Source organism: Carassius auratus, chromosome 10 (genome assembly GCF_003368295.1).
Source record: "Carassius auratus strain Wakin chromosome 10, ASM336829v1, whole genome shotgun sequence".
NCBI classification, from domain to species: domain Eukaryota; kingdom Metazoa; phylum Chordata; class Actinopteri; order Cypriniformes; family Cyprinidae; genus Carassius; species Carassius auratus.
The window spans coordinates 6,982,583-6,991,175 of record NC_039252.1 but is presented as its reverse complement, the minus strand read 5'-3'; the positions used below and the strand labels follow the sequence as shown (position 1 = coordinate 6,991,175).

The 8,593-nt window shown below is 36.0% G+C and overlaps 1 long non-coding RNA gene across 1 annotated transcript; it reads right to left on the bottom strand.

Annotated features, from left to right (window-relative positions):
- Nucleotides 1-3,289: 3,289 nt before the first annotated feature.
- Nucleotides 3,290-5,380, bottom strand: LOC113110434 (uncharacterized). The gene is made up of 3 exons (XR_003293129.1): nucleotides 5,322-5,380; nucleotides 5,122-5,222; nucleotides 3,290-3,349 (listed from the first exon to the last, which is right to left on the bottom strand). It is a non-coding gene; the product is annotated as an uncharacterized LOC113110434 (long non-coding RNA).
- Nucleotides 5,381-8,593: the final 3,213 nt, after the last annotated feature.

Sequence of the window (8,593 nt, the reverse complement as noted above, 5' to 3'; positions counted from 1 at the left end):
AGCATGAGAAAAATGACGCAGTATTTATGTGCGCATGCGCAGTGAACCCTGGTAGGAACATCTGATGGATAGGATCAAATGTAAGGACATCGGTACCAACACGTGTGTGTACAGCTACTCACTGTAATTATGACAGTGGTATATTTACAACGGCGATTTCCACTCACTTGACAATAGGGGGCGCCAAAGTGGAAAAAATACACAACCTTTCTCTCTCTCTCTCTCTCTCTCTCTCTCTCTCTCTCTCTCTCTCTCTCTCTCTTTTGCTTTTATTAAAGGGATGGTTCACTTTCAAATTAAATTTTGATAAATTATAGCTTACCTCAAGGACATCCAAGATGTAGGTGTCTTTGTTTCCGCAGTATTTCCCATTTTTATATTTTTAGGTCAAACCGTTCTTGTCTGTGACTCACATAATGGAGGTCTATGGTCACCACCTCAAAGAGCAGGCACAGAGGAGTCCAAATTAAACAATCCCCCATCATAAGTACACATTGATGACCTAAGACACGAAACAAGCGGTTTGTGTAAGAAAACGAACAGTATTTTTATCGTTTTTACCTCTTGTACACAACCACATCCAACTGATTTTAGTGTGCAAGTGCTTCCTGATGTGACGTGCGCGCACTCTGGCTTAGTCTGCGCAAGCGCGGAAAGTGCCGGAAGTGATTTCTAGTGCGTGTACATCACGAGAACGGTTTGACCTAAAAATAACAAAATGGGAAATACTGCGGAAACAAAGAAAACTACATCTTGGATGTCCTTGAGGTAAGCTAAAACATACCAAAATTTGATTTGAAAGTGAATTATCCCTTTAAAATATGACAGTGGACAGCAGACCAGAAGGGAAGTATGAAAGGGAGGGGGCAGGGTCGAGATAGGTCCTCAAGCCAGGAATCAAAGTCGGGACGCTCGTAACACAACAGCGTTATATGTCGGTGCACTTGCCCACTAGACTATCATCACCAACAAATACACAAAACTGCATAGAGTTGCTCTGAGCTACAGTACAGACCAAAAGTTTGGACACACCTTCTCATTCGAAGAGTTTTCTTTATTTTCATGACTATGAAAATTGTAGAGTCAGACTGAAGGCATCAAGGGCTATTTGACCAAGAAGGAGAGTGATGGGGTCTCCACAGTCACCGGACCTGAACCCAATCAAGATGGTTTATGGGTGAGCTGGACCGCAGACAGAAGGCAAAAGGGCCAACAAGTGCTAAGCATCTCTCGGGGAACTCCTTCAAGACGGTTAGAAGACCATTTCAGGTGACTACCTCTCGAAGCTCATCAAGAGAAAGCCAAGAGTGTGCAAAGCAGTAATCAAAGCAAAAGGTGGCTACTTTGAAGAACCTACAATATGACATATTTTCAGTTGTTTCACACTTTTTTGTTATGTATATAATTCCATATATAATTCCCCATGTGTTAATTTATAGTTTTGATGCCTTCAGTGTGAATCTACAATTTTCATAGTCATGAAAATAAAGAAAACTCTGAATGAGAAGGTGTGTCCAAACTTTTGGTCTGTACTGTACATGGTAAAATACAACACAGTATTGTTTTAGGAGCAATGTAGTCTCCTGGCAACAAACATATGCTGAAATCTACAGGGTGAATATGAAAGTTAATTATTTATTCATTTATTTTTTTATGTTTTGCACTTGTATTTTGAACCAGAAACTTTTAAGCTGTAGTTGCTCTCAAATATTTTTTCATTTAACACTGATAAAATGTCTCAATGTTTTGTTCCACATCAATACTATAAAATAAATGTGAGGATATTCTCAGTTAATCCTCTTTATAGTCACAGTACTGTTGCACACTGAACACTCCCACACTGTAAAAAAGAATTTGTTGAGTCAACTAAAAATATTTTGTTACCCCGCTGCCTAAAAATTTTTTGTTATCTTGACAAAAAATTTCTTGTTGAAACAACTTCAAATTAGAGTGGAGTTAGTCCAGGTAACAAATTTCTTAAAGTTGACTTGACTATTATTTTCTAGTCCAGTCAACTAAATCATGTTGTGTCAACAGGGATTTTTTTTTTTTTTTACTTCGATCAATAATCATAAACAAATATTACTCCACTGCCTTAAATGTTTAAATAAAGATGACAAAACACTTTTTTTATGTAATTTATTTAATGATAGAGACAACACTTTCATTCACATTTAAATTGAACAAGCAATTTGCTGTCAACACATCAACTGATAATTGATAAACAAAACAAAAAATGCAAAATACAAAAAAAACACATGTCTAAAGATCTGAACCGACACTTGAAAGTGTGATGTATAATAAATAACATTGGCATGGGATTGAGAAACAAATAGTTGCAATTCAATTCATCAGATCAAAACCACAGGGATTGTTTTTAATTTCATAACTCAATATGAAAATCAGAAGGTTGAACTCTGCATATTAACCCTGCACAAGTTCACATGCACTCCCCCCACCATAATGCAAGTCATGGTCAAAATTAGAAACCAAGATATATGTATATAATATCACACTTAGTTAAAAAAAATGAGTGTACTGTACTTCTGTATAATAAGATATAAATGGAATGAATGCATATGGAAGCACAAAGATCTAAACAGTCAGATTCTAAATTTCATAGCACATGACCAGACAGAGGTGTTAACATCAGAAGGATCTTAAAAGTTTCCAAACTCGTCCCCCATCATAATGCTACATACTGAAAATGTGTACATACTGTTTAAGAAAATGAGAGGGGAAACAACATTTGTTTACATGAGAACATGCATATTCCAAGTCATGACATGATAAACTTTAATGTACATTCTAAAAAGAGTGCTGATGGACACATCATGAACACTGAAAAGTGAAAGTGACATGACATACATTTGTGCTCTTCATTTAACCCATCCAAAGTGCACACACACAGCAGTGAACACACACCGTGAACACACACCCAGAGCAGTAAGCAGCCATTTATGCTGCAGCACCCGGGGAGAAGTTGTGCCTTGCTCAAGGACACCTTATTTGTGGTGTTGAGGGTGGAGAGAGCGCTGGACATTCACTCCTCCACACCTACAGTTCCTGCCGCTGTAGCGAGCACATGGTGGGAGCAGCTGGTCTTCACAAGTTTTTGCAGAGCCTCAATGGTGTATTTAATGCGCTGGAGGTAGAGGATGTTCACTGCATACAGACCCATTAGGAGTCCAAATGCCTTGGGGACATGGGAGATGTCAGTGATGACAGGATGTCCAAATGAGACCAATGTTGGTTATTCCTTGGGAAGCACATCACATTGCTGCTCCTCAGTTACAATCAGAATGCCCTCTTCAATTTCTTTCTCAACATCCTTAATGTCACTGGATGGCTGGGATAAGAAAAAAATATTACATTACTTAATACATTTATAACAAATGAACACACATATGTACATACACTATTAAAGTTGTGTGTTTTATTAAAAGCACAGCTACCAATAAATGCAAATTGTAATTCAACTTCAAGTGGAAGATATTTTGAAAAATTTAACCAAAAATGAAAGTCAACTGTTAATGGTGCTCCTCAACGGTTTCGTTTAGAAACATTCAAAATGACTTCCTGTATTAAACTGTTAAAAGCCTGTACTAAATTCTTTGTTCTGCCGAACACAAAGAGTTTAAAATCCCATGGGAAGATAAGTGTAAAATACACCCCCAGAACCAACTATGCTAAAAATGGGGGGAAATTATTTTCTTCACTGGTATTCTACATGATTTCTGAATGACATAAAATGTGACAAACCAATACAACATATTCAGTTTTTTTTTTCTTAATCCAATTCTAAGTGTCTAATCTGTCACACCATTTATACAATGATCAGAAAATATAGTATTCCTTTTAAATAATAGTCTGTTGGACTGCATGTTCAGAGTAAAGCATGACCCTTAAAGGGTTGGTTAACCCATCTATGTTTTACTCACCCTCATGGCATCGTAAGTGTGTATGACTTTCTTCTTTCGGACAAATCCAGTCGGATTATATAAAAAAATATTTATGGCAATTGGTGGGTGTTTTTCTCAACAGTCCAAAAGTAATCAAATAATGTGCATCAATTCATAATAAAAAGTACCTCACATGGCTCTGAGAGGTGAATAAGGGCCTCCTGTAGCGAATCAATGTGTTTTTGTAAAAAAAATATACATATTTAAAATGATATTCAAAGCATATTTAAACCCTTTTCTCTAACTTTCGTGAGAGCCATTCCGGGTGGATGAAAATAGGACATATGGGTCATGCATGCACCGGTGATTAGTGACGAACACGGAAGAGCGGAGGAGAGACAACAATACGCCAATCACAAAGTAGAATCACAAAATTAGGCTTGCACGTATGATAGTCAGTGGAAGAGAAAAAAAAGTGTTTACAACTTTTTAAATATGGATATTTTTCTTACAAAAAGCGCATCGATTTGCTACAGGAAGCCTTTATTCACCCCCCAGAGCCATGTGAGACACGTTTTATTGATGGATGGGTGCATTTTATTTGACTATTTTTGGACTGCTGAGAAAAAAACACACCTGTCGACTGCCATTAAATAACCTTGAAGGGCCAGGAAAATTTTTAATTCAACATACGTCTGAAAGAAGAAAATCATATACACATAGGGTGCCTTGAGAATGAGTAAAACATGGCCTAATTTTAATTTCTTGGTGAAATAATCCTTTAAGCAAAGTTGCTAATGGCCAATATGCTAGCACTGAACATTTTTCAGGATTCAAAACAGTATTCAGCAAAATAATAAAGAATGGCTATGTCCAAAAACAGGGTATCTGGTGGTTTTATGAAAATAAATTCAACACTTTATAAAGACATTTTAAATACCAATTATAGAAAATTCACGGAATAAAACTGAAGGGAAAATAATGTCAAATTATGTTCTCTAAAATTTGAAGCTGTTTTCCAATGCAAATATCTACATTTTCGTAAAGGGTTCACTCAAAAAAGAAAAAGAAAGAAAATTGTCATTTACTAAACCTCAAGTTGTTTTAAACCTGAATTAGTTTATTTCTGTTAGACCCAGTCCCAGATAGTCTAACACAGTACACAACCCCACAACGTGTTACAACCCCAGATCACCCAGATTTCTTCTTCTTCTTTTACCTGGATCACATCACTGCAGACTGATGGTGCTCAGATCGGTCATCCACAAGCGTGATCCCAGCAGTCATGTCCTTGATGAATTCCTGCGCAGAGCCTGTGTGCTTTAATAAAAACAAAGGGATGCATTAAACAGGGCCTTACAATCGTAAAGCATATAGACTCCAATAGATGTGCATTTATAAATAAATAAATTTACTTACAACTTTGTCCAAGCTCTACAATGTAAATACCATTTCCATTATGTCTGCATAGCATTTTGATGGATAACTGCAAAAGGACTCGCTGTGGTCCATTCACAGGATTATTGAATTCTGCGCTGAATCTTCAGTCATCCCAAAATATCATAAACATGAAAAATACAAAAACATGTTAAAACACTGTAAAATAATAAACATACATATAAATAAATCTTTACAGAGAAAGTCAAATGTATTGACAAGTTTGTATTAAATGCATAAGACAAACTATACCATCCAGACGATGCTTTAAAATGACACAACACATAATTATAACACAATAAAAGGAAATTTAACACATTTGTGTCGATCGTTATTGTATCTCTATTTATACAAGATATATGCTATTATTAATTTTATTCTAAAATATGTAGATTTGAACGCATGCAATTTACTTATGACCGTATATTCACCATAGACTGTATAAAAACAGATATTCACGCAGCATTACACTGGGTACTAGGTTCTAGTGAGGCACTTGAATGACTAACGTTACTTCAGAAAACTGAAAGAAGAGTTTGTAACGCTACCTTCAGAACTTCATCTGAACTGTAGACTGTAAAATAATCATCAGCACTAGGCTTAAGTTACGCGCTCCGGAAGAACTCTGAGGGAGGTGCTCATCTGTGCTGCTCATTCGTTGCCCTTATAACATACAGAAAAGACACAGTTCGAGTAGTAATCTTCTTTTTATCTCCTAATTTTTCATCGTTGAATATTTTGACGGATGTCTTACGCTGTCAGGTTAAGAGCAGTTCCTTTTTTTAAATTCCCGCCGTTCTTAATCCATACAGTGATCCGATGAGCTCTCGCGCGCTCTGTTTGAACGGTCTCTAACGCAGCTCTGGGCTCAAATAATACATACAGACTGTATTTTTATTGTTCTCCACATAAGTTCAGCTCCGCTGTCCCGCATGGGGGAATATCTGTTTTAATAGTTATAAGGAAAATACTGTGGAACCGCCTGTATTTTGAGGCTTCAGAGTGCCGCGAAACGAACATTTACATACAGTAACTTATATACAGAATGTAAGACTCTTTAAACCATACTTACTCTTCTGAGACAACAAATGTAATTTTACACATTAAGCCAATGAATACGAATATTTTACTTACCAAAGTTGTATTCTAGTAAAATGTCCAAACTTTGAGGAGAAACTGACTAGAATGGCTGACGACCTTCTTCTCTCTTCAACAGCCTTCACGAGAATGACGAGATCTCGCGATAAGTGATGTTGTGAACGTGATATTGCTATTGAATTGAGTCAACAAATTTTTTTTAGTTATGAGGACAAATAACCTAGTTCAGTCAACTTTCAAACTAGTTGAGACACTGAAAACTTACAATTTTTAGTTGAATGAACAAATTCAGTAACTGCAAGTTGTGTCAACATAAAAAAATTCATTGAAACAACTAAACTGCTAAATAATTTTTTACAGTGCACTAGTGGAAGATCCTGATCCACTGGTTCAGAAAGGCACTCCAAAATGAAAATTAACTGAAAATGTACTCACACTCATGCAGTGGTGGATAAAGTACCTGAAAGCCACACTTGAGTAAAGGTACAGATATCTTACCAGAAAATGACTTTGGTAGAAGATGAAATCACCGTTTCGAATATTACTTGAGTAAAAGTCATGTGATAGTTATACTATTTATTATACTTATTTATTATGATTATATATTTTTATATAAAACATACTTAAGTACTGAGAGTAAAAGTACAAAATAGAAAAGGAGCAAATATGCTACATTAAAAATAGTTAATTCACGTTTTTAGTAGCAAGATTGTGTTTAGTTTGAACCCATTTTGTATCGTTGGGTAACTTAAGCATAAGAAGCACTTCATCTGGTACTTAGTCTCTCTCATTCCAACATTAGAAAACATTTCTAGAATCCGCATCTGAAATGGCATTTAGATGTATTTACATTGTAATGTATCTCAGAGGCTACATGGATGCATTTAACCTGCAGTTACAAATGCATATTTAAAGCATAAATAATGCAATGCATTTTAAACATAAAACACTGAATACTGATATTTGAAATGATTTAAAGGGGTCATATTATGAGATTTCAAGTTTTCCTTTCTCTTTGAAGTGTTACAAGCTTTTGAATGGATAAGATCCCTAAAGTTGCAAAGACTAAAATCTCAAACCCAAAGAGATATTTTTTATATAAGACTGTTCCACGTCCTCCTAAACGCCTCGTTAAAACACGCCCCCACACATCTACGTCACGATGTGGGAAGATTTGCGTAACACTGCCCAAATGTTCACACAAAGAAAGAAGATGTAACCCTTTATTCTCTCAATAGTATTGTTGTTCCCGTCATGTTGTGGAGACGTTGTGTGTTTCGTTGTGAAAGCGAAAATACTTTGTTTGGTCACTACTAGAAATCAGTGGTTAAGTTGTATTTACAACACTGTTCCAGAACACACTGGATGCAACATATGGCTTGTTTGTAATGTTATTGTTTTTGTCTTGTCACGCAGTGTTCTGACCGGGAAACACAGCGCCACAGTGTTGAGGGGCGTAACATTTCCATCACACGCTTGATGCATTCAGCCAATCACAGCACACTGGATAGCTGGCCAATCAGAGCACACCTCGCTTTTCAGACCAATGAGCTTTGTAAAAATCAATGTGTTTCAGAAAGGTGGGGCATATAGGAGAAACAATAACACATATTATGTGGAAAATTATTAGTAGTATTTTTTTGTTTACCTTAAACCGCATAAACACATTGCATTACACCAAATAATGTTATTTTTTTACCAACATCATATGACCTTTTAAAACGTGAAGAAGAAAAAACACATGACTGTTAATGAGTGAGTCATTGAGATTCAACCGATTCATTCAAACTGATTCATTCAGGAACAAAAATATTTGATTGTGTTAACGAGTGGGTCAATAAATCATCCATTCAACCAGTTTGTTCAAAAAGCTAATTCATTCAGTAAGTAAACACCATCCATTGCTCAGAGGTGCAAAACATTGCTGTGATTTTTGTTTGGAACTATTTTCTTCGGAAAAATATAGAGAGGTTTTTGCCCTCTAGAATTTAAAATGACTTGAATTTTGAGTTTTAATGGACTTAACAAATCACATGCGTTCCATCTCTGTGTGTGATAAAGCTACTCGGGTCGATAATGTCAGATGAAACATCATTACAACAACACTTTACCATATTATTACAGACAATATACTGTATATCACACACTCTCGACTT